At 39.3% G+C, this 27754-nt stretch overlaps 1 protein-coding gene across 3 annotated transcripts in view; it reads right to left on the bottom strand.

Moving 5' to 3' along the window:
- Positions 1-19973, bottom strand: part of JAKMIP2 (janus kinase and microtubule interacting protein 2) — a 199540-nt gene extending 179567 nt beyond the window's left edge. For all 3 annotated transcript variants that reach the window (XM_040239761.1, XM_040239763.1, XM_040239764.1), the window contains exon 1: positions 19650-19973. The gene's annotated coding sequence lies outside the window, so the exon portion shown is untranslated. The remainder of the gene's footprint in view (positions 1-19649) is intronic.
- Between the last annotated feature and the right edge of the window lie 7781 nt (positions 19974-27754).

Genomic DNA, 27754 nt, shown 5'->3' with positions numbered 1-27754 from the left:
CTATGCTGTATGCCTTTTTATTTGTATGACTTGTATTTAATGACCTTTTTGCTAAACTGAATGGCAATATCACATACACACACATACACAGTGAAATAGAAAAATAACAAAAAGCTAATATTGTTTTATTACCTTGGGAAGCATTTATTATGACACAGGATGGCTGGCAAATGTGATGGACACTCAGAAGGCCATAAACATATTACAACTGGAAGGGTCGTTCTTCTAGATAAACTAGCACAAGATTTTCCTTTTACTTAAAAAGAAATAAAGTTTAAGAGATTTGCTAGGCTCTTATAGGTCTCTGCCTCAGTGGCATTTGACTACATAGAGAGAGAGAGAGAGTTTACAGATTATTTAATATAGAGGTTGGAGTACTGATAATCACAGCTCAAAGAAGGAAAAACACCAAAGGCAGGTGGATCAGGATCAATACTCTCATTAAATACTCAGTTACCTTTCCCCTTCTGGATTTATGTTTTCCCTCACTTTCTCAGTGATGTTTTTCTGTATTAAATACAGAAAGAATAATCAGGAAAGAGTTCCTTGACTGTAGCTGAAATCAATGTATCAAACATGTTTTCCAATACTTACTGTGCATGTATGTGGCCTCATTATATTCACATGCCAGGAAAGGTTCAAAGGGGAAAAAAACTGTAGGAAGCCATTCATAATTTTCTCTTCAGGATTTAACAGTCATTCTTACCTCAGTCTTACACTGTTTTCTCATACATCCCAAGTGATAAAATTGGTATATTAAAATTCAAAACACAGCAAATTATTCATGCTGCAAAGTGATTGTTTATGTGATTTTGTTTTGCTTTATTTTAAAAATTCATAGGCTGCACTATTCTTTGGAAAGGGGTCACTATATATATAGATATTCCATGTAAAGTGGTCACCATATATATAGTGATATTCCATGTCACTATGATATTCCTTTTGAAAAGGCAGATTACAACGCCTCTCCTCCATTTTCAGATGAATAAATTCAATCTTTAATCATCATGAATTTACTCATTTCCTTCATTTATGTTCCCTGATGGATGTTTCTCAGTTTTCTTATATAGATTTTCACATGTTTGATACCCAGTTTCAAACATTCTTATGTTCTGATAAAGGCTCTGAGTCTCCCAGCATAATTTTAGTGCCTAAATGCTTACTGCATACCTTTGGGATTGAGTCTTACTCATCTTTGTATGTTCCCCACTCTTCACTCCTCCACACATATACATTAGAAGCATACATCGTAGGTGTCAGATTTAGTTTTAAACATGATTTTCCTTTGTATTAAAATTATGGCTGCAAATTCAAAGAATACTCATTTGCATTTGGTTTGAAGAGTATATTAAAGTTCTGTTTTAATTCAAAATGTTCTAACACATCCCTACTTTCTAATTACACAGGTTGACCAGATGATTAACTCTGGTTAGTCACTCACATAAGAAATAAGATCTTAAGTTAGCTTAAGATATCAGTTAGATGGGTTTGGTCCGGTAGTGTTAAAATATAAGGTAAGTATTACCATGTGTAACAGAAAGAAACAGGAAATAGTCACTAAAAGTCTTTCACATTCTGTTTTTATTTCTTTAGTAAAGATCAAATACAGTTCAGCTAAAATAAGACTGCATCTTGATGACAAAGGTTAAGGTATTCCTTTTTTTTTTTTTTGGAGGCTATGTCCTTTGGTGGCTGAATAGGAAAGCTATATCATTACAACTGTTAACTCTTATTTTACTGATAACTCTTGTTTATGGATCTATCTCCTTAACTACTTTATAAGCCTTTTGAGAATAAGAACCTCATTTTTATCCCATATACCTAGTATAAAGACAAATACTTAGGAACCATTCAGAAAATCATTTCTTAGCTGGTTGAACATTTCTCTGTCTTAGTTTCCTCAACTACAGGAGTAAGAAAGGGGTACAATAGTACCCACAGCCGAGGTGTTATATTTGCAAAGTATTCAGAACCTCACAGGGCACACAACAGGTGCCCATTCAGTACTGTTCCCCTGCACAACTCTGGGAGGCGTCATTCACAATGCTCCCTGGAGCTGTGCAACTCCAGACCCCCACCCTCAAAGTGTAAACTGCCATCAGCAGCATTGTCATTCCAGCATTATCATTATTATTAGACCAAAGAATGGAAAATTTTTGCTTCGTCTAAATTACAGAGGGGGCAGCAAAAGTGCAAGCAGGTCCTTCATGGTGGAGGTAACTGTTTACTTCCTAAAGGGAAAAAAAGGTCAAAATTCTGAAGAATTTGTGTGCATTTATGCTCTCTCATCATATAAACCTTATTTGAGGTCTTCAGTGAAAATGAATCACATGGTGTTAAGCTTGGAGTTTTGTCTGATTCAGATAAACACTGTGAACTAAAACCACTAGAGGCTGATGAAAGTAAGATGACGAATATCCAAGTGAAGATTTTTTTAAAATTAGTTTTTAAAGAAATTAGATATTTTGGCACATATAATATTAACTATATCATTGGGTTCTCAATTTTGTGAAAGGATCTTTTTCTCAAAACTTTAGGATGACATTCAGTGGGTATGTGTGTTTGTGTGTTATGAGTGTGTGCTTAAGAAAGCCAGGACGACCCCATCCTCCCAGCCTTTCCTTTATGTCTCTGGTTTACCAGGGACATTGTGGTGTCGATAGAAGCCAATTTGGAGCCTCTGATCCAGAGAGAGCAGAACTTCTATCTTTCAGAAGCCCTGCAAAGTCACTCTGGACAGCTAATTATTTGGATTTGTGGATGATTTAGAAATGTGGATGACAAAATTTTTCTTTAAAAAATAATCACCACATTTTACCAGATAAATAAGTAAATTTTATTTTAGTAAATTTGGAAATCACAAAAAAAACCAACAAAGAAGTTTCTCATAAAGTTCAGTTCAGTTCAGTCGCTCAGTCATGTCCGACTCTTTGCAACCCCATGGACTGCAGCATGCCAGGCCTCCCTATCCATCACTAACTGCCAGAGCTTACTCAAACTCATATCCATTGAGTCGGTGATGCCATCCAACCATCTCATCCTCTGTTGTTTCCTTCTCCTCCTGCCTTCAATCTTTCCCAGCATCAGGGTCTTTTCCAATGAGACAGTTCTCACATCAAGTGGCCAAAGTATTGGAGCTTCAGCTTCACCATCGGTCCTTCCAGTGAATATTCAGGACTGATTTCCTTTAGGATTGACTGGTTGGATTTCCTTGCAGTTCAAGGGACTCTCAAGAGTCTTCTATAACATCAGTTCAAAGGCATCAGTTCTTCGGCGCTCAGCTTTCTTTATAATCCAACTCTGACATCTATACATGACTACTGGAAAGACAATAGCTTTGACTAGACGGACTTTTGTTTACAAAGTAATGTCTTTGCTTTTTAATATGCTGTCTAGGTTGGCTATAACTTTTCTTCCAAGGAGCAAGTGTCTTTTAATTTCATGGCTGCAATCACCATCTGCAGTTACTAGTGTGCTAAGTTGATTCAGCTGTGTAGTCAGACTTTTGCAAGCCTATGGGCTGTACCCTGCCAAGCTCCTCTGTCCGCAGAAGATTTCCTAGGCAAGAATACTGGAGTGGGTTGCCATGCCCACCTCCAGAGGATCTTTCCAACCCAGGGATCTAACCCACACCTTTTTATGTCTCTTGCATTGGCAGGCAGATTCTTTATCACTAGCGCCTCCTGGGAAGCCCCAAAGTTACTACCCAGATCTAATTTCTGTTACTATTTTTTTTTTACTTTATTTTACTTTACAATATTGTATTGGTTTTGCCATACATTGACATGAATCCGCCACGGGTGTATATGAGTTTCCAATCCTGAACCCCCCTCCCACCTCCCACCCCTAATTCCTGTTACTATTTTCATTTGCACTTACAAAATATATATATGTTTATGGAATTTTTTCCCTTTTCACAAAACTGATATTAAATTCCATCTTTTGATTTTTGAACTCTGTTTTTCTTCTAATTTAAAAGACGTATCTTACATGTTTTCCTAAGTCACTGAACCTTTTCCTACAACATACTCTTTAGAGAGTTTCATTACATTCAACGATTGGCATAGGCCACAAATAATTTATCAAATATATCTCACCTATATACAGGGACAGGCAAATCAAGGTTTCAACCTTCTTTCATCCAAACTTACTCTTGTCAAAACTCCAGCTATTCAGTACAAGCAAAAAACTGAAACAAAATAAGTTTTAAGTTGCATGAATTTAGAACCTTGGAAACTATAAGAGTATAGGAATATGCTCTTCATAGTATTAAGTTCTGGGATTTGTACTGCTCAGTCCTTTTCACAATTGAGGATTTTTTTCCAGAAATGAAATTCTTGTAAAACTGCTCTCTCAATCTCTTCAGAGAAAAAGAAAATTTCACAGTTTACAGAATTGTGAAAACCACAGCATACAAGGTTTTCTGGGGTTTTGATTGCTTCAAAAAAGTAGAAAGGAAAACTAGAGAATACTCTTTTATTAAAATATATTTAATACCTATTTAAATATTTGTTTTAAAGAGAGAATCCCAGATTATGTTGTCAAATACATGTAACTCACAAATGATCTCCTAAAAGTTATTAAAACAAAAACTCCAGTTTTAGGACTGGAGTTCATTCAACCCTTTGTTTTCATTCCTCACTGAAGAAACTATGGTTGTGTGGACTTTGTTCTCGGGTGTCAATTTTAGCAGAGTGTTACTATCCTTACTTAGCAAGAACTGAGTCTCGATTAATATTTTAAAATATAATAACATTAAAATACATTTGCCCTTTCTTTATTTAATTTTCAGGAGCACAAACAAGTTTTCACTGCAAGAAGGAAGAAGTTTAGCTCATTAGGTAATATGACATTGGAGTCAGGAAGACTTGAGTTCAGAATCTAGTTCCATCTGTTATTAGTTAATCTTAAGTATTAAATTACTTTACATCAATAAACCTTAGTTGAGGGATGAATAAAATAGGGATACTATTACCTTCTTCAAAGAGTGTTGTATGCATGCAACAACTTTTGGGCAATGCTTGGCATCTAGGAAGCGTAGTAAAACAAACACAAACCAACGATGCAACAACTAACATTAAAGTCAAATGTGTTTTGAAAGAAATTTCCTAGTGGCTTTTTTTTTAACCTGAATTTTGTTCATAAAGTAGACTAATGTCCCTCATAACCTCTATTTATTAAGCTAAACATTATATTTGGCTTAGCAGGTGAAACACATCTTCAGAGAGACAGGATTGAAGCCTATGAGGATTCAAAACCATCCTCATCAACATGTGCGTTAACAATTCAGGCCAATTAGCTAGAAGCCACTGTGGTCACTTCACAAAAACAAAGACTTGTGCTGAAAACAGCAGTGCTATTTATGAATTCCATCTAAGTGTTACATGTGCTAATATTCTATTAAATTTGGCCCCTGTTCCTCATAAAAAACAGAAGTTGCTTTTGGACAGGGACCAGGGATAACAATTGGAAGTCTATGAATGCTGCTATTTTGGGGACCTTCAATCAGGCTTTTGTGGCATTGGTGATGATGGTAATGATACACATGTGGAAACTTTTCATCCTCCATCCCTCTAAAACCCCTGCCCAAAGTTCTTTCCATATACAGATACACACCCACTGATTATATATAAAAGGAAGGACTCAGTGAGGATAACCAAGTGACCTAAATTTCCTTAGCACCTGAGTTAGGACTTAGAGTGCAAGTCAGATCATGTCATAGTTCTTGGGCTCTCATTCACATTACTGATGGATTATTTGGTTGTGTGGGGCCACATCTCATAGAACAAAGGAATTCTGAAGTAAGAAAATCTGGATTTGCATCTCATAGTTTCACTCAGTGGTGAGGTTACGCTGGACACAGGTAGACAATCTGAACTTTATCCTGAGAATGATTATAAATGATAGAACATAAAATAATGTAACGTAATATAATACAATGTAACATAATATGTACTATCTTCTCTTACTATCTTATATGCTTGTGAAAATTTAAAGAATGAAAAGTCCTTTGTAACTTGTAAAATAAAGTATTAAATACATATTAGTTATTGTGGAAAATGCCTTTGCTTACTAATTATGTAAGAGATAAATAATTGATGGAGCAGGGAGGAAACACTTGAAGCTACAAACTGTCTGGTTGAAATGACACTGTGACTGCCCCCAAACCAGATCAATAGCATTAGATTTCATATAGATAGTTCATTTTTATCAAATGCACACCTACTGGGTTAAACTCATTTCAGCTTCTATATTAATGAAAACTGAATGCTTCTCTAAAGAACAAAATCAAGACGTAAGTGGGAAATAACTACGTGTAGTGGAATGAAAGCTGCTTCTCAATTTGGCACAGTGGTAAAACATCTGCCTGACAATGCAGGAGATGCAGGTTTGATTCCTGGGTCAAGAAAATCCCCTGGAGAAGGAAGTGGCAACGCACTCCAGTATTCTGGCCTGAGAAATCCCATGGACAGGGAAGCCTGGCAGGCTACGGTCCATGGGGTCACAAAGAGTCGCACGTGATGGAGCGCCTGAGCTTGCACACGCATCTAGATTCAGTACATAATCGTCACCTGAACTAGGAATGAGCCTTCACAGGGAAAGGGAAAGTGGCTCAGCTGTGTCCGACTCTTTGCGAACCCATGGTTTGCATCCTACCAGTCTCTGTTCATGGGATTCTCCAAGCAAGAATACTGCAGTGGGTAGCTGTTCCTTTCTCCAGGGGATCTTCCCAATCTAGGCATCGAACCCAGGTCTCCTGCAGGCAGATTGCAGGCAGATTTTTTACCATACTGTGGAACAAACCAGTCACAAAATGTCTACCAAACCTTAGTAGAATTTATGACCAAAAGATCACAAGCTCTAAACAAAAAGACAGACCACAGCCTTGTCTAACTCAATGAAACTGACAATGAGATCTGACAGAAAGTGGTCCACTGGAAAAAGGAATGGCAAACCACTTCAGTATTCTTGCCTTGAGGCAAAAAGATAGGACACTGAAAGATGAACTCCCAAGGTCGGTAGGTGCTCAATATGCTACTGGAGATCAGTGGAGAAATAACTCCAGAAAGAATGAAGGGATGGAGACAAAGCAAAAACAATACCCAGCTGTGAATGGGGCTGGTGATGGAAGCAGGGTTCCATGCTGTAAAGAGCAATATTGCATAGTAACCTCGAATGTTAGGTCCATGAATCAAGGCAAATTGGAAGCGGTCAAACAGAAGATGACAAGAGCGAACATCGACATTCTAGGAATCAATGAACTGAGATGGACTGGAATGGGTAGATTTAACTCAGATGACCATTATATCTACTACTGCGGGCAGGAGTCCCTTAGAAGAAATGGAGTAGCCATCACAGTCAACAAAAGAGTCCAAAATGCAGTACTTGGATGTAATCTCAAAAACGACAGAATGATCTGTTCATTTCCAAGGCAAACGATTCAATATCACAGTAATCCAACTCTATGCCCCGACCAGTAATGCTGAAGAAGCTGAAGTTGAACAGTTCTATAAAGACCTACAAGACCTTCTAGAACTAACACCCAAAAAAGATGTCCTTTTCATTATAGGGGACTGGAATGCAAAAGTAGGAAGTCAAGAAACACCTGGAGTAACAGGCAAATTTGGCCTTGGAGTACAGAATGAAGCAGGGGAAAGGCTAATAGAGTTCTGCCAAGAAAACGCACTGGTCATAGCAAACACCATCTTGCAACAACACAAGAGAAGACTCTACACATGGACATCACCAGATGGTCGACACTGAAATAAGATTGATTATATTCTTTGCAGCCAAAGATGGAGAAGTTCTATACAGTCACCAAAACAAGACCGGGAGCTGACTGTGGCTCAGATCATGAACTCCTTATTGCCCAATTCAGACTGAAATTGAAGAAGGTAGAGAAAACCACTATACTATTCAGGTATGACCTAAATCAAATCCCTTATGACTATACAGTGGAAGTGAGAAATAGATTTAAGGGACTAGATCTGATAGATAGAGTGCCTGATGAACCAAGGAATGAGGTTCGTGACACTGTACAGGAGACAGGGATCAAGACCATCTCCAAGAAAAAGAAATGCAAAAACACAAAATGGCTGTCTGAGGAGGCCTTACAAATAGCTGTGAAAAGAAGAGAAGCGAAAAGCAAAGGAGAAAAGGAAAGATATAAGCATCTGAATGCAGAGTTCCAAAGAATAGCAAGGAGAGATAAGAAAGCCTTCCTCAGCAATCAATGCAAAGAAATAGAGGAAAACAACAGAATAGGAAAGACTAGAGATCTCTTCAAGAAAATTAGAAATATCAAGGGAAGATTTCATGCAAAGATGGGCTTGATAAAGGACAGAAATGGTATGGTCCTAACAGAAGCAGAAGATAATAAGAATACACAGAAGAACTGTATACAAAGATCTTTATGACCCAGATAATCACGATGGTGTGATCACTCACCTAGAGCCAGTCATCCTGGAATGTGAAGTCAAGTGGGCCTTAGGAAGCATTGCTATGAACAAAGCTAGTGGAGGTGATGGAATTCCAGTTGAGCTGTTTCAAATCCTGAAAGATGATGCTGTGAAAGTGCTGCACTCAATATGCCAGCAAATTTGGAAAACTCAGCAGTGGCCACAGGACTGGAAAAGGTCAGTTTTCATTCCAATCCCAAAGGAAGGCAATGCCAAAGAATGCTCAAACTACCACACAATTACACTCATCTCACACACTAGTAAAGTGATGCTTAAAATTCTTCAAGCCAGGCTTCAGCAATACGTGAACCGTGAACTTCCAGATGTTCAAGCTGGTTTTAGAAAAGGCAGAGGAACCAGAGATCAAATTGCCAACATCCGCTGGATCATGGAAAAAGCAAGAGAGTTCCAGAAAAACATCTATTTCTGCTTTACTGATTATGCCAAAGCCTTTGATTGTGTGGATCACAATAAACTGTGGAAAATTCTGAAAGAGATGGGAATACTAGACCACCTGACTTGCCTCTTGAGAAACCTATATGCAGGTCAGGAAGCAACAGTTAGAACTGGACATGGAACAACAGACTGGTTCCAAATAGGAAAAGGAGTACGTCAAGGCTGTATATTGTCACCCTGCTTATTTAACTTATATGCAGAGTACATCATAAGAAACGCTGGGCTGGAGGAAGCACAAGATGGAATCAAGACTGCCGGGAGAAATATCTATAATCTCAGATATGCAGATGACACCACCATTATGGCAGAAAGTGAAGAAGAACTAAAGAGCCTCTTGATGAAAGTGAAACAGGAAAGTGAAAAAGTTGGCTTAAAGCCCAACATTCAGAAAACTAAGATCATGGCATCTGGTCCCACCACTTCATTGCAAAAAGATGGGGGAACAGTGGAAACGGTGTCAGACTTTATTTTGGGGGGCTCCAAAATCACTGCAGATGGTGATTGCAGCCATGAAATTAAAAGATGTTTCCCTCTTGGAAGGAAAGTTATGACCAACCTAGACAGCATATTAAAAAGCAGAGACATTACTTTACCAACAAAGGTCTGTCTAGTCAAGGCTATGGTTTTTCCAATGGTCATGTATGGATGTGAGAGTTGGACTACAAAGAAAGGTAAGCACAGAAAAATTGATGTTTTTGAACTGTGGTGTTGGAGAAGAGTCTTAGGAGTCCCTTGGACTACAAGGAGATCCAACCAGGCCATCCTAAAGAAGATCAGTCCTGGGTGTTCATTGGAAGGACTGATGCTTGAAGCTGAAACTCCAATACTCTGGCCACCTGATGTGAAGAGCTGACTCATTGGAAAAGACCCTGAGGCTGGGAAAGATTGAGGGCAGGAGGAGCAGGGGGACAACAGAGGATGAGATGGTTGGATGGCATCACCAACTCAATGGACATGGGTTTGGGTGAACTCCAGGAGTTGGTGATGGACAGGGAGGCCTGCCTGGCTTGCTGCGGTTCATGGGGTCACAAAGAGTCAGACAGGACTGAGAGACAAACTCAACTGAAAGAAAAAGAACAAAGAATGTCCTCATCATCTCCTATACAAAGGGCCTATAACTCACCAGGCTCCTCTGTCCATGGGATTCTCCAGGTAAGAATACTGAAGTGGGTTGCCATGCCCTCCTCTAGGGGATGTTCCCAACCCAGGTATCAAACCCAGGTCTCCCGCGCTGCAGATAGATTCTTTGCCATCTGAGCCACCAAGAAAGCCCAAGAATACTGGAGTGGGTAGCCCATCCCTTCTCCAGGGGATCTTCCAATCTCAGGAACTGAACCAGGGTCTCCTGCATTGAAGGGGGATTCTTTACCATCTGAGGTACCAGAGAAGCCCATAATAAATACATAATAGGTATTCAAAGAATTTAGTTCTTTTCTGGATAATTTTGAAAAGTAAGTTGTAAAAGTAAGTTTTCTTTTTATTCTTGTTATATCCTGACCATTTTAGATATTTTTGTTTTAAGAGGGTCAAGACTATTCCATTTGTTGTTGGAATGAACTGGTTTGCTTGAATTATAAAGGAAACTCGATAACGACAGATATCCCCAATTCTTCTAAAGAACAGAACTGAGTCAGCATCAAGTCTGAAAAAAATTCAGATTGTCCCAAGGGAAAGTGCTCTTTTGCAAATGACTATCTCCTAGACAAAATGCTTTTCTACTATTTCATCAGCTATTCTCTGTCATAAAGATCCTCTTGTTAGGAAAACAACATTTGAGGACATCAAGAATGTGGTTAGTGATGGCACTATGTGAACCAAGAATGGATCAATGCCCCTTACATTACAGTTGACTATACAGTCAAAGATCAATGTTTCAAAGCAAGTGGACTATATAAAATAAACTTGGACAGTTAATGTTTTCAAACCACACAAATGTCCATGGAAGTACAGTAAGCAAATGGCCAGTGACTAGCAGAGCACCCTACCTGCCTCCTGAGACATTTTTATGCAGGTAAAAAAGCAACAGTTAGAATTGAACATGTAACAACAGACTGGTTCCAAATTGGGAAAGGAGTGCGCCAAGGCTGTATATTGTCACCCTGCTTCTTTAACTTATATGCAGAATACATCATGCGAAATGCCGGGCTGGATGAAGCACAAGCTGGAATCAAGATTTCCGGGAGAAATATCAATAACCTCAGATCTGAAGATGACACCACCTTTATGGCAGAATGCAAAGATGAAAGTGAAAGAGGAGAGTGAAAAAGTTGGCTTAAAACTCAGCATTCAACAAATGAAGATTAATTTATCCGGTCCTATCATTTCATGGCAAATAGATGGGGAAACAATGGAAACAATGACAGACTTTATTTTGGGGGACTCCAAAATCACTGCAAATGATGACTGCAGCCATGAAATTAAAAGACCCTTGCTCCTTTGAAGAAAATATGACCAACCTAGACAGCATATTAAAAAGCAGAGACATTACTTTGCTGACAAAGATCTGTATAGTCAAAGCTTTGGTTTTTCCAGTAGTGTAGTATGGATGTGAGAGTTGAACCATAAAGAAAGTCGAATGCTGAAGAATTGATGCTTTTGAACTGTGATGTTGGAGAAGACTCTTGAGAGTCCCTTGGACTATAAGAAGATCAAACCAGTCAATTCCAAAGGAAATCAATCCTGAATATTCACTGGAAGAACTGATGCTGAAGCTGAAACTCCAATACTTTGGCCACCTGATGAGAAGAGCCAACTTATTGGAAAATACCCTGATGCTGGGAAAGATAGAAGGCAGGAGGAGAAGGGGATGACAGAGGATGAGATGGTTGGATGGCATCACCACCTCCACGGACATGAGTTTGTGCAAGCTCCAGGAGTTGGTGATGGACAGGTAAGCCTGGTGTGCTGCAGTCCATGGGGTTGCAAAATGTCAGACATGACTGAGTGAATGAACTTAACTGAGCTAGAAATATTAATCTTGTCTCTTTACTACCATCAGGCGGTCTTGGCTAAGTCATTTAGGTTTGATTTCAAAAAATGTAAACATAGTGAAAAATGTTAAAATATAAAATCATACACCATTACTTAAAAAAGATTGGACACTGGCTTCTCTGGTGGCTCAGTGGTAAAGAACCTGCCTGCCAATGTAGGAGACACAAGTTCCATCCCTGGTCGGGTAAGATCCCACGTGCGCCGGAACAGCTAAGCCAGCGTACCATAACTATTGAGCCTGTCCTAGGGAGCCCACCTTCCACAACTAATTAAGCACGCGAACCCTAGATCCTGTCTTCCACAGGAGAAGCCACCGCAGTGAGAAACCTGCTCACTGCAACTAGAGAGTAGCCCCTACTCTTCATAACTAGAAAAAAATGTCCCCCTGGCAAAGACCCTGCACACCAAAAATACATAAATAAAATTTAAAAAAAAAAGAAGATTGGACAATGTGTGTAGCTACACCTGTCCAGATAAGAGCATTCATGTGAATAAGGCATGTTTACGCATGCTTTTTGAGACTGGGCTCTTTTCAATTCATAGAGTGAAAAAAAAACCTGAAGGTTGCACAGTCGTGGAAGAATCAGTTCCCCTTGTAGCAGGCTATTTTCCTCTCCTGCTTCAGAGTGTGGCACTGCACCCTGAGGAGCCTCACATGTGGACAGTCTAGTGAAGAAGAGAGCAAGATGGCTCAAATGCTCCTTCCACGTAAAATCAACTAGGGGTAAGGCGTCCTTTTTACTTCATTTTTTTTTAAAAGCTACAGTTTATTTTTAATGACTGATAATTATGTCTCAGGCATCTGGCTAGGACTTCTCTGGTGGCTCAGACGGTAAAGCGTCTGTCTACAATGCGGGAGACCTGGGTTCGATCTCTGGGTTGGGAAGATCCCCTGGAGAAGGAAATGGCAATCCACTCCAGTACTATTGCCTGGAAAATCCCATGGACAGAGGAGCCAGGTAGGCTACAGTCCATGGGGTCGCAAAGAGTCGGACACAACTGAGCAACTTCACTTTCACTTTCACTAAACTTTTTAGATAGTTTTATTAAACGAAGTGCTTTTAAAATAAAACTAAGTCATAATTTAAGTGTCTTCATTAATACAGCAAAAAAATCATACGCTCTCTGAAATTAAAATTCCACTTTGTGGTTAGTTAGCAACCACTTAAATTCCTACTTAAGAGATGCAGCCAGGTCTAGGTAACCCGAGGGAGCAGATGATGGAGAAGACACTCCAGTAATTCCAGAGTTCCCATTTTTACAAACTGAATTATCTAAGAAATTCATAAGAAAACAAGTCTGGGATCTATAACATCTTCAAAACACCTAAGTCTCTCTCTCCGTCTCCTCAGTGCCAATTAGCAGAATTACCATCATGTGGATTCTCATGTGAATTCAGAGTGTTGGTTTTTAATATAAACTCTCCAGATTTGTTACTGTTTTATATAAAATTACCAGCTCAATGGACATGAGTCTGAGCAAGTTCCAGGAGATGGTGAAGGACAGGGAAATCTGGCGTGCTGCAGTCCATAGGGTCGCAGAGTCGGACACAACTGAGCGACTTAACAACAGACTGAGCAACTGAACAACAATTGTCTTTTATATAAAATTATTGTCTTGCTATTCTTTTACTGGTAGAATGACACAATACTCTAGATTTTACAAAATGGAACTCGTTTAAAATATTCCATCTAGCTGTTTTCATTAGTATTATTGCATTAAAAAAACAGTTTTTGTTTTGGAAAATATACTAAAGTTAGGTATATCTGACCTATGAATAGTTTACAGGCCTTAAATATGGGTCAGTACTTTCATGGAAAGTACCTCTCCATGAAATGTTTATTTTTAGAAGGTATCTCTCTCCATGAAATGCTGCACAAGGAGGAGCCAGACAAGGGATGTGGGTGAGAAACACTTGCTTGGTTTACATTTTCACTGTGGTTATGCTGGGTAGCATTTTCCAAGGGAACATTTCCAGTTTGGATCAGAAGGCATGATGACAATATCACCCTCTTTTCTGAAGCACAAGCTCACAAGGCTTTTTCAGAGTCATAATGATCTCAGCAAAATTTCCTTCTTGAAAATAATACCAATGAATAGTTTTCTAAACAGACACTGTCAACTAACCTAGTCACATTTGGTCTTCCATCTCTGTTTTAATGGCAGTTGACTCCAGAATTAAAGCACTGAAGTAAATGATCTTAATTTAGATGTCAAACAAAGAAAGGGAACAAAGACTTTTTCCTCATACTTAGGTTTCACTGTAGCTCTATCTTTACAACTTTGATCAATGCTATAAAGGAAATAGAGAGGGTACAAGAGTAATAGCAGAGATTTAAGATATACTAAAGGAAAGCTCTCCAAGGAATTACATTTTTTTAATCTTTCTTAAGAATTTTTTTTTGATGTGGACCATTTTTTTAAGTCTTTATCGAATTTGTTTCAATACTGCTTTTGTTTTACGTTGTTTTTTTGGCTGTGAGACATGTGAGATCTTAGCTTCCTTACCAGAGACTGAACCCTCACCCTGAACCAGAAGGCCAAGTCTTAACCACTGGACCACCAGGGAAGTCCCCAGAAATTACATTTAAAGCTCAAACTTAAAGTATAAGAATAATCCAACCACCATTCATATTTTAAAAGGGGAAGAGCCAGAAGACTGGGCTTTCATTTAAAAGCTTAATACAGGTGTAAGAAAAATACTGATGCCAAAAATATATCTGAGTTTAGTCTAAATCATGTGATAGCTAATGTCTGTTGTTTAAATGATTTTTATGAAGGGTTTAAGTTGGTCACAGAGATTAGGACTATAGGGTGCCCCTACCATACTGAGGAAAAGTAACACAAATCTGGAAGAGATTTTTGTTTCTGTACTTATTGCTTAGGCATGCACCTGGTGAAATTCTTAGCAGTTCAAACGGGGATTTCTCTAACTTGGGCTCAAAACTTATTCTTTATCAGCAGACAAAAGAAGACCAAGGTCAATTTAATATCCACTGTGAGATGCAATGGCAAGTCAGAATAACAGATCTCATATTTCCTGAAAAACAATGCTTGAAGCACAGCTGCTGTAAATGAAGTAGGAGCTGCCTGTATTTAAAAGCAAAGAATGAAGACCCCAAAGTGGAGGAAAATATCTTGAGTCATCAAGATAAATGCACACAGAGATTAAAAATTTACTAGAGGCATATTTCATTAACATGGAAAGATGGCCACTTTAAATAAAATTTTAAAAAATTATAAAACAGTGCTCAGAGTATGGCCCCATTTACGAAATTATATACCTGAGTGTGTTTATAGAAAAAAATCTAGATGCCACCTGAAATGGCATATAGAAAAAAAATCTAGAAGGAAGTATTTCAAAGTACTAAGAGTAATTACTTCTTGATGGTAGATTATGGGTGATTTTCTTACACATTTCTGCCTTATCTTTTTTTATTCTAACAATGAGGATATTATGTTTAAAATGTAAGAAAAAAGTCTTTAAAAGGACATTTAACTGTATTGGTGAATACTGATTTAAAGCAGAATGTCTTTAATATGATAGATCTCACTTGTACGGCAAGCTAATTAATTATAAAGGATGTTTCGCAATTGTCGAATGACAGTTCAGATGGCATATTTTGTTCTTTGGCCAGCACTGAATTACTAAACACTCAGACAAACTATGCCCCTACAACGGTAGCAAAGAAAGGGAGATGGCAAATAATTAGAATATTCTGGAGAAAAGTAATTTTTGATGGCTCAGAAAAGCATAAACATGAATGTCCAGAAACTATCATACGGTTGTTAAACTTATGTACACTTATTTATGATTTAATATCATTTTAATTTTTAAGAACATGGAGGTTGAGAGATGCTTAACATAGATATGTGGACATATAGGTAGGAGGTGCGGCTAAGTTTCTTCAAATAATTTGGTCCTAAGCACAGAAGAGGGCTTCCTTGATGGCTCAGTGGGTAAAGTCATCACATTCCACTTGCAATGCAAGAGACAGTAAACAGGTTCGATCACTGGGTCAGGAAGATCCCCTGGAGGAGGAAGATGGCAACACACTCCAGTATCCTTGCCTGAAAAATCCTGTGGACAGAGGAACCTGGTGGGCTACAGTCCATGGGGTCACAAAGAGTCAGACATGACTGAGTGACTAAGTACACACACACAGCACAGCAAGAAACTGTTACTCCCCTTAACTTGTATGCCATTAAAAATAAAACAATACTCAGCCATAAAATAAGTCCACACCAGTCCAACAAAGTTCTAATTTTTTCCCAGACAAATGTTTCTATGTTTTATGAAATATCATGAATCCCAGGTTTTCTCCAAAATAATTTCTGTGTCAACCCCTTTTTTTTTTTGGCTGATGTCTAAAGAATGCACTTAGTCTATCTGAAAATTCAATGTGACCAAAGAACATATCATGGCCCCTGAAATATTCAAACAAAATGAGCTACATTTAATGCAGATTTTATTTGACATTTTAAAATTCAAATCAGCAAGATAATTTGTTAAATTTTCTAATATGGTAGATTTGGCCTCATGAGAGTAGAATTTGGGCCCAATTAGACTGTTTACCAAACCCAAAATTGAACAAGCCTAATCTCCCAAGCCTCTTTCCTCTTATGTAAAATAATTACTATGGCACTACCTTTACTCACATGATAGAATTTGGGGGGATATAAGATGACAGATAAAGAATGTAAAATGATTTTAAGAATTATAAGAGTATATTAAGAAAAGGTGTAATGATGGTGTTAATTATAACTACATTGTTTTCATCATTAACTAATTTCATGTGTGTATAGCTTATACACCCCCTAAGGAAATGCTATATTGCTAGAATACGAAAATTGTGCTAGTCATATAAGAGCTCTACAAACAGTTGTTTTTCAACTGATTAATTCATCATGTTTGGAAAAACATTTTCACGTGGTTGGAAAGAAATTAGTTGGGATGTGCAAACACAGGGAATTATAACTGACCTCTCAGAGTAACACCCAAGTATACATCTAGTTTACTTATTCCAGTAAAAACCAACTGAGTGATTTATGTTAAAACTTCCAAGATAAATTTTGTTTTCTTTTAGGTACCAACACTATGAAAAACATTGTAATAATTTTTCTATGAACCCATGAGAAATGTAGAAAACAGTGTTGACCCTCCAGATATTTTCTAAGTACCCGGATGGAACTTGAAGCACGCATGTAAAACTGAAATATGTTCTGAGGTCACTTGAAGAAACAAGGAATATCCTATCCCAAAGTGAGAAATTAGATAATATGTGTTTTATCCCAAATAAAGTAAGCTTTATGAAAGTTTAAATACCAGTCAAGATATTTAACATTATAACAAGAATGGCATTTTCAAGACAGTATTTGAGAAAAAGGTAATTAACTTTGCTTGCTAAATAAACAGCACATTTAAATAATAACATGTACATATCTTCCATATATTTTGTATTTTCTGACATCAAATTGATTCTTGAATTATTTTGTATCTAGACTCCACTAAACTAAAAATAGTTCACTTTTCTGTGGCCCTCAGCAAAGGTCATATAATCATCCAAGGTTGTAGGATCAAAATCTACACATGCTATCCCATGAGGTCTGACCACACAGCTGAAACACTGCTGACAGCTCCGTGTCCATGACTTACAGTGACTGGCTTCTGCTCAAACTGTGCCAACCTCACCTATAAAACCACATTCCAACGAAAATTTGAAACAAAGGAAATAAAACAATGCCCAAGATAACTGTTTTCATTGCATGAAACAGGGTCAAGTACAACATATCTTTATTTTGTTTAACGCTTGCTGAAATTTTCTTACAAGTCAAAAGTTATCATTAAAGATGCAGCGTGTTATACAATTTTTGTTATGACATACAAGTCCAGAACCTCTTTCCCTGCTCTACTTTATGTAGTTGTGATAAGGCCCACAAGCATGACTTGATGGAGGTATGAATCTATATATGACATGCCATGAGCATATTAAATCTATTCTTCCCATTAAGTTGCTGAAGAGCCTTCCACTATATAAACCAAACAGGACATTTATTCTCAGAGAAATTAAACTATAAACTTGATTCAAATGCATGTAAAAATTGTAAATGAAGGTGAGCAGTGTGTAAAATAAAATGCAGGATTAAAACAAGTCTTTTTTTACATTTTAAAAAATGTTTGCACTGACAATGATATTGTTAGAGAAGAGGGAGATGGATAAAAAATAGTTCACATGCTAAATGTAATGTTACTAATACAGTTTTACCTGCAAGGATTTTTCTGGCTTTAATTCAACAAAATCCATTATCCTGGGTGGTAATGGAGCCTTGTACTTTACTCATCTCAGGCATCTTTAGTATCCTGAGCTGCCTTAAAGCTGTGATACAGTAAAATATCAAGCAGATCCCACTAAGCATTTGTAAACTACAATAGCCCCCCATTTTGCCTACAAGCCACATACTCTCAAGCTAAGCTGTGCTCATTCGCTTGTTTCATTTCATTGTACAAGCAGGCTAATTTGGAAATGGCTAGGTTACTTGGGAACACCTAGATGTTCAAAACAATCCCACTTTCTTACTTGACCACCCAAAGAAGTAGATCCATAATACAACACTTGAGGGAACTGTAAAATGGTGCCTGGATACTGAAGGAATGAACAGCAAATAGCAGCACTAGTAAATAAAATGAATGCATTTCACCTTCCAGCTCATCTGTGCTTCCTGGGACACAACACATAAACATGAAAGGGTTGGGCCAGAATTTCAAGAAAACTGATGTCTTTCAACATTCACTTGGCAAGATGCTGGACACAAAATAATACCACAAGCCACCTCCCTTTCCCATCAGTGTAAATTCGGGGCTCTCAAAACACCCCCCACAAAACCCAATTAAAAATAAAGGAAAAAGGCAGGCTATAACACAGATTGTCCTAAGTGGTCACAATGAAACTAAGGGACAATAACAAGAATAAATCTTGCATTAATCCAAATGAAGTCAATGAATAATAATACAAACCAGAAGCATAGTCTCAAAAATATGCAATTATCTCCAAGCATGCAAGGGCATTTAAAACCCATAAAAATCATTGCAAAGCACACTCTGCATATAAATATGTTTCATAAATGCTAAGTAACATGTGTATAGATGATATGCATATCCACAGGGTATCCATTTGTGTGATCACAATCAAATCTGTACACTAAAAATGAAACTCTACCTGGCAAATTATTTCTCAGCAAGAGTACACCAGAATATGAAATAAAAGGCTAAATTCTGGGGCTACCTTTTCTTAGCAATGACGGAAATAAGCAAAATCACCTTATAATTGGGCCTGCAAGCTTAGGAGGCACCAAATGTGTTTTTGAAGGAAGGCCCGACCCTATATGTGAGAGCTGCAAATGAAATGATTCCTTTCAATAACATCTATTTCTTGGGAGCTCTTTTTCCACCCCCTGATTCTGTTGCTAAGCTTGGAAGGAAAGGAACCAAGCGGCTCAGTCTGCATTCTGAGCCAGTTCAAGATGAAATCAGAACACCATATATACATTTTTTTTTTAACACAAGCAGATGCCTCCTTACTTCTCTCTCCCTGGCAACCTGCCTCTCTCCCAGCCCCATCACTGTCTCCACATCTTCCTCCCCATCTCTGAGGGAGTCATTGTTCAATGAAGGCCACAAATGTATACACAGGTCATTTAATAGCCAGCTAAATCAAGAAGCTAACCTCGCTCCCTGCTACTTACCATGCTGAGATCCGGAGAAGCTGTTGAAAGGAAGGAAAGATGCAAACTGAATCCATTTTCCTTGTGACCGAGTCGGATGCAGCCTCCGAGCCCAACATCAGCAGCGGCTGCCGGGATTTCTTCCCCTCCCTCTCTGGTTGGCGACGGTGCTAATAGGAACCACCCTTCCAGCCCTCACTGGAGTATCAGCAGTCGAAGCGGCAGAAGCAGCAGCATCACCACTTGGCCTCCTCCCTCTCGGAGGATGGGGTGAGCTCAGAAGCAGCCAGGAACTTGCAGCAGACACCTCCTCTGGCTCCTCCTCTCCTGCCCCCTCCTCCGAAACCCCACCCCTGCTGCGGTAGAGGCTGCCTGCCCTGGCAGCTGCCGGTTGTCATGGCAACCACCAATGGCAAGCGACCCGGCTAAGGGGGAGGGGAGATGGGCGAAAGGAGCTGCGGGGGCTGGAGGGGAGTGAATTCGTGCTGCTGCCCTCTGGGATGCTCTTGGTCTCTCCTACCCTGGACTTCAGGTTTTTAAAAATGGGGCAAGAGTGTATAGCCATGGGAAGAGAATAATTTAAATTTAATCGAAATGTAGACTGAATCATACAAGACAGCTTAACTGTTTTTTTTTTCATTTTCTATGGTTTTCCAATAAATGTTATTAAATATGCCATTGAATAAATAATAGCAAATACGGAGAAAGTTATATTATGTAATAGGAGATTATTATCACTCCAAATAGGTTTGTCTTTTATAGCATCTTTTACTCAAAGGCACCCAAGGTTGTTAACAAGGAAAATGAGTGACTGAGATTTGCAATGTTTAAGGCTGATTCCTTGTCACTGCTCTCTGCTTGTTCTTCTCAGGTGAGTCACTGGTCTTACTGTTTTTCCAATTCCCTCTCTTAAGAGGAACTGGAGGTTTTTGGCATGCCCCTGTGGCAAAGGAAGTTAGAACAGAGGAAACAGAAATTCCTTGAGCAACCACTGCTGTCAGTCAGTGGATAGTTCCAAACCCTTTTAGTGTCAGACTCCTGAAGTGTTCAATTTCCTGCAGGAAATTCCATGCTATTTCCAGTATGCCCTTTTGGAGGTCCCAAGCCAGCTGGTGGTCTCGGTGGTCGGTTGGTAGAAAGGATGTGAAAGCAGCAGTGGTGTGTTCTAGATGAATTTTGTTTCTAACTATAAATTATAAATGACACTAGCATTTATCTCAGGCAGTAGTTGTAAAGATCGAATGAGATAATGCACTAAAAGCACTGGGCATGTAGTAAGCATACAACAAATGTTTACTCTTATTACTATTATTAGTAGTGGTGGTAGAACATGGTAGCCACTCCTTGATCCAAGAGAATGAAGGAATAGCTCGGCAATTTCAGAATGGGAAAAAATTAAGGCGAGAAAACAATGTGTGATAGCTGTGACATTGCTGGTGATGGTTATGGTGACGACGATGGCAAAAACAGTAAGGCTTGGAGAGATTGAAAGTTCTCTAAAACATGACAATTTAGGATGTTGTAAGTCTTAAAAGAGTTAAATAAATTTCCCAAATCCACATGGCTAATACATAGCAGAGCCAGAATGAAAACTCTGACACTTCTGTCACTAGCATTTGCTCTCTCACCCATTACATTTTCTGCCACTCCTCCGTGGAATAGAGATACTCTTTTTTAACATTTTAAAATTGTTTCTATTTTTTGGCCGTGCAGGATCTTTGTTGCTCCGTAGGCTTTTCTCTAGTTGTGGTGAGTGGGGGCTACTCTCCAGTTGGGAAGCACGGGCTTCTCATTGCTGTGCCTTCTCTTGTTGTGGAGCACGGGCTCTAGGGTGCACAGGCTTCACTCAGTAGTTGCAGCACGCGGACTCAGTGGTTGCCGCTCCCAGGCCCTAGTGCACAGATTCAGTGGTTGTGGCACACAGGCTTAGTTGCTCCATGGCATGTGGGATCTTCCCGGATCAGGGATCAAACCCATGTCTCCTGCACTGGCAAGCGGTTCTTTACCACTGAGCTACCAGAGAAACCCTTGAGATACCCTTTGTTCTTAACCTGTAGGGTTATTTACAGATTCACATAGGATTAGTACAAATTTCAGTCAGACAATCTGGGCTTGACTGACTTTTGATATAATTTGGAACATGTTAATTAACTTCCCTGAACCTATATTTCTTCACCAGTGAGATGGAAATCATCATAGACCCTCATCATGGGAATCAAATAGCGTGATGCACGTGGAGTATTAGCACATATCTAGCACATAGAAAGTGTTCAATAAATGTTAGCTATGATTATTTGTTACTCATTCTTAAGTAATTAATGTTAAAATAGGAGAGGACTTTTTCCTGCTCGGGGTCACACTTAATGTCAGGGCCTTATTCTAACAAAGCTGACTTGACGGTAATTAGGTGGTTGAGGAAAAGCTTGCAACTCATTCTCAACACTTGGCATTGCCTTCCCCTGAGGGAACGCTGGCATCCTGCTCCCATCAGAGCCTCGACAATCGCACAGTCTACACACACTTGGACATCAGCATCACATAGGTATAGTCGTATAGCATAAAATAATGGCTTGTTATAGTCTAGCTTTTGTATTCTTCTCTGTATTTTATCTGCTGTCTCCACAGAAATGATCATGTAAGTAAGCAGAGAAAAAAGCTGCAGAGTGTAGAAGCTCAGATGTGTTTAGGTGATGAAATCTTCCTCATAGGCCTTGTGAGGAAGCATTTCATCTTGAGTATCAAGAGCTGACTTGGGTGTGGTGAGTAACTCTAGTTTTCTCTCTTCCTATCAACATAGTCAATTGGAGGGGGAAAATGTTTGGTGTTCCCTATTTAAATAAGTCCATAATTTAACGACTCAAGCAGTTTTTATTTAGTTGTGTCCAACTCTTTTGAGACCCCTTGGACTGTAGCCCACCAGACTTCTCTGTCCATGGATTTCCCAGGCCAGAATACTGGAGTGAGTTGCCATTTCATTCTCCAGGGGATCTTCCCAAACCAGAGATGGAACACATAGGTACTGCATTGGCAAATGGATTCTCTTCCACTGAGCCACCAGGGAAGCCCACACAAATAGTATTCTTACCTTTTTCTTTTTTGCCATATCCATGCTGTACTGTTACCATTATTTAATAATACTTTTCTTTAGATGTTTAATTATGTGATATTTATTTTTGTTAACTTTGATTATTGGTTATTTATTTACTTTAAAAGAAAATATGTCTCTGGCTTCAGCAGAACATTAATAAAATTAGGCATAGTAAAGAGAATGTTCCCAGAGAAAGGTATGTAATGTAAAACAATATTTTTTTAAAACAGAGATTTCAGCTTTATTTGTAATGATTTTTAGTTAAAACAAAAGAATTTTAAATTTCACTCCTTCTCTTTATTGGCATTTCCTCTGTTACCGTGTTCTATTTTCCCATGGTATCATCATCTTTTAATATACTATGTTATTTATTTGTGTTTTTAAATTTTCATCTATTTCTCCCCACTAGAATTCTAGCTATGAAATAGCAGTGATATTTGTTAGTTTATTTGTGAACAGCACCTGACCCATATTGAGCAGATAGCTCAATAAATATTTGTTGAATGAATAAGCCAGTAAATAAATCAACTATCAAAACTCTGCATTGAATTATGGATAAACAAGTTATTATAACATTATTTGTCCAGTTAAATATTGTTGATATTTCTAAAAATTAAAAAGTAATTACAGTAATTATCCTTTTAGTATACATGCATATCAGCATAATGTGTATCTAATACATATTTTTAAAGTATATATCTATTAAAATGGAAATGTTGGCCCACGCAAATTCAGAGTCACCTAGCATATTGCTGGCAGTCTTTGGGAAACACTTGTTTTGTTCTAAGAGCATCTTTTCCAGAAGTACTAAAGGTGACCAGACTGTCTACCTCTCCTTAAGACCTCTCTAAGTTTGACTCTGAATTCTGTGTCTGGAAAAAAGATGGTGTGAATGTCTGAAAAAGTGGATGGCGTGTGTGGGTCTTGGCTCCAAAAGCAGCATTAAATTTTCAGGAGAAACCACAGCACTATGGGAGGAAGCTGCAGAGTTTGAGCTCAGGAGACAGACTACCTGGACCGAGTCCACACTTCACTATTTTCTTTTCTGAGTGACCTTGGGCAACTTGCTTAATTTCTCTGTGCCTCAGTTTCTTTTGAAAATCAAAGTTCATGTGTGCCAAGAGCCAACATGTATTTGGCATGTAATAAGTAATGTTATCTAATATTATTATTAATATAATTTTTAATAACTATGATTATACACAGCACATTTTTCTAGGTGTTTACAGAATACTCAGATCACTCCAAGCTATTCTAAGAACTTGCCGTTATGACTGCAGATCAACTGCCAGCAGACTATGAGGCATTCTGGAGATGTTTATCTCAGAGATAGGCCAACGTCCTGATTCCACCCCCTTCCCTCTGCCCCGGCAGAAGGGGCAACGAGCTAGGGATCATAGTGACTGTTGTTTATTCCCTGTCTATTCTGTAGGAGATTCTTAACATATTGTGTGTTCACAGAGAACAGTAAATGGAAGCATCCGGGATCTTCTTGAGGTCATTAAGGTATCATTCTGATCTCACTGCATGTCCTTTATCAATGCTACCAGCAAGCAAGTATATCAGAAGCACTCTGCCATGAACTCCACACTCCTAAGGCCAACGACCTTATGGATGACTCTACACTCTGCTTTTGCTCTCCCTATATCCTCTGAAAGTCCCTTCTCTGCCCTAATTTCAGTCTTCAAAATTTATCCATCACCTCCTTCAGGGACTCTTCACTGACACTAGGATTAGCATGAGATTAGCATTAGAAATGAGATTCCTGCAGTCCCTTGTCACATCTTTATTAATATGCAAATGATGTTGGGTAAAGAATCCACCTGCAATGCAGGAAACACTGGAGACAGGGGTTTGATCTCTGGGTCAGGAAGGTCCCTGGGAGGAGGGCATGGCAACCCACTCCAGTCTTCTTTTTTTTTGTTTGTTTTATATATATATATATTTTTTAATGTTTTCTTTTTTTAATATTTTATTTTTAATTTATTTTACTTTACAATACTGTATTGGTTTTGCCATACAATGACATGAATCCACCATGGGTGTATACAAGCTCCCAATCCTGAATCCCCCTCCCACCTCCCACCCCATATCATCTCTCTGGATCATCCCCATGCACCAGCCCCAAGCATCCTGTATCCTGTATCGAACATAGACTGGCGCACACACACACACAATGAAAAAACTAATTGATGACCATGAACACATAGCCCCAGGCCTCCTGGAGACTAAGGACTGATAGTGTTAACCCCCTGTGATGCCACCCTGCTGCCTCAGAGTTCAGTTCCGTTCAATTCGGTCTCTCAGTCATGTCTGACTCTATGAGAGCCCATGAACTGCAGCACACCAGGCTTCCCTGTCCATCACCAACACCTGGAGCTTACTCAAACTCGTGTCCATCAAGTCACTGATGCTATCCAACAATCTCACCCTCTGTCGTCCCCTTTTCCTCCCTCCTTCAATCTTTCCCAGCATCAAGGTCTTTTCCAGTAAGTCAGTTCTTCCATCAGGTGGCCAAAGTATTGGGAGTTTCATCTTCAGCATCAGTCCTTCCAATGAATATTCAGGATTGATTTCCTTTAGGATTGACTGGTTGGATCTCCTTACTGTCCAAGGGGTTCTCAAGAGTCTTCTCCAACACCACAGTTCAAAAGCATCAATTCTTCAGCGGTCAGCTTTCTTTATGGTCCAAATCTCACATCCATACATGACTATATGGAAAAACCATCGCTTTGATTAGATGGACCTTTGTTGGCAAAGTAACGTCTCTGCTTTTTAATATGCTGTCTAGGTTTGTCATAGCTTTTCTTCCAAGGAGCAAGCATCTTTTAATTTCATGGCTACAGTCACCATTTGCAGTGATTTTGGAGCCCAAGAAAATAGTCTGTCACTGTTTCCATTGTTTCCCCATCTATTTGTCATGAAGTGTAGTGTCATTCAAAGAATGTGCACAAGCTGATCAAGTACCCTGAAACCCCTGCCCCCAACCAACATATTAAAAATGCTTTGCCAAAACCCTTCAGGGAGATCGAGGCTTTTCAGGGCTTAAGCCACTTGTCTCCTTGCATGGCCTTGTAATAAGCCTTTCTCTACTCCAACAAGAAAAAAAGACTACAAAAATTTTTTAAATAAATGATATTGAGGGCTAAAACAAGAGAACTACAAGAAACTCTGATGGCATATAAAGGGAGAACATAACCAAACATAAACGTGTTTGAGAGCCTTGAAAAGACATTCCTGGAGGAATTGTGGAGTATGATGGAGGCAGGTGGCTTCAGACAAATGGAAGTGCATGCTGGTCCTGAGGTGTGAAAGAACACAGCATGTTACTCAGTTTTTGTTCTATTTGAGTACCTAGCATAGTACCCCAATAAAAATTTTTTAAAAATTACAAGTTTCATTTCAGTATATGTACAGTTTTATTTTAATGTTTCTCTAATTTTTACTATGGGAGGCACCATAATTGTCAGAATTTTTACAGTGCTTACGAACTCACAATATCATTACTTACTGTGCTAAGAGGAAAGGACATTAGCCAAGTAGTACAATAAGCACCTGTACCCCACTGGGAACAAAACAGTCTTAGTTCCTGTCCTGGTAGAACTTAAGGGTCTGATAGGTGGTGCAGCCAAAGAATAAGAAAGCCAACCACTAAACAAACAGCAAAATTTCACAAGTGCTATGAAGCAATGAACAACCTGGGGGTAGATAAGAATGGAGAAGTAGAGAGTGGGAATAACTCACTATGGGATGACTTTAAACTTAGAAATGAAGTATGGATTATGCCAGCCCAGTAAAAGCTAAGAAAAGAGAGTTTCCAATGGAGAGATGAGCTCTTTGGAGAGGAAACGCCACCGAGGAGAAATATTTTTGATGGTCACCGTAGTTGGATGGGCTTCCCAGGTGGCTCAGTGATAAAGAATCTGTCTGCCAAGGCAGGTGACCCAGAAGACACAGGTTCAATCCCTGGGCTGGGAAGATCCCTTGGAGAAGGAAATGGCAACCTACTATAGTATTCTTGCCGGGGAAATCCCATGGACAGAGGAGCCTGGTGGGCTGCAGTCCGTGGGGTTGCAAAGAGTCGGATATGACTGAGCGCTCACACACATGCGTAGCTGGATATGGTGACCTTGAGGGAATGTGCCATGAGGGGAAGCTGGAAAGGCAGACAGGAACCAAAGTATCCAGCATCATGTAACCCCTGTCGCAATTGGAGTTTTTCTTAAATGCAAGGAAGAATCCTTGAAGACTTTAAATTTGGTTTGAAGCACTGTGGGAAGTGCCATTTTTTCTGGGCAACAGTGTAGTTAGGATGTAGTTAGGATGCTGTAGTCATCTAGGCTGAACATGAGAGTAGTTAGATTAGGGTGGTGGTAGTGGATATGGGTTTCCCTGGTGGCTCAGCTGGTAAAGAATCCACCTGCAATGCAGGAAACCTTGGTTCAATTTCTGGGTCTGGAAGATCCCCTGGAGAAGAAATAGTCTACCCACTCCAGTATTCATGGGGTTTCCTGGTGGCTCAGACAGTAAAGAATCTGCCTGCAATGCGGGAGACCTGGGTTCAATCCCTAGGTTTGGAAGATCCCCTGGAGAAGGACATGGCAACCCACTCCAGTATTCTTGCCTGGAGAATCCCCATGGGCAGAGGAGCCTGGAGGGCTACAGTCCATGGAGTCGCAAAGAGTCAGACACGACTGAGCGACTGAGAACAGCACAAGCGCAGCACAGTGGATATGGAGAAAACTGGACTATATCAAATAAGTACATTTTAGAGGTGGCGTTGCAAAGACTTGCAGATGCTCTGGAAGCTGAGGCTGAAGAAGAGGTAAATATCAAGAATAACATCTAAGTAGACAACAAAGTCCCCATTTCAAAGAAATGGAAGAGGTTTGGTTTTTACCTTCTGTGGTGGGGAAAGGCCTCAAGGCTCTGGCTCTGAAAAAGTGTGGGGAAACTTGAAGGGGTTCTGAGTGCCTGACTGCCAGGTGTCCCTCCTACCTCCCTCCTCAGGCTTGATGTCCTTGGGAATTAGTCATTA

Source organism: Oryx dammah, unplaced genomic scaffold (genome assembly GCF_014754425.2).
Source record: "Oryx dammah isolate SB20612 unplaced genomic scaffold, SCBI_Odam_1.1 HiC_scaffold_5, whole genome shotgun sequence".
NCBI classification, from domain to species: Eukaryota; Metazoa; Chordata; class Mammalia; order Artiodactyla; family Bovidae; genus Oryx; species Oryx dammah.
Note: the sequence above shows the minus strand (reverse complement) of the source record. Positions and strands in the feature narration are given on the sequence as shown.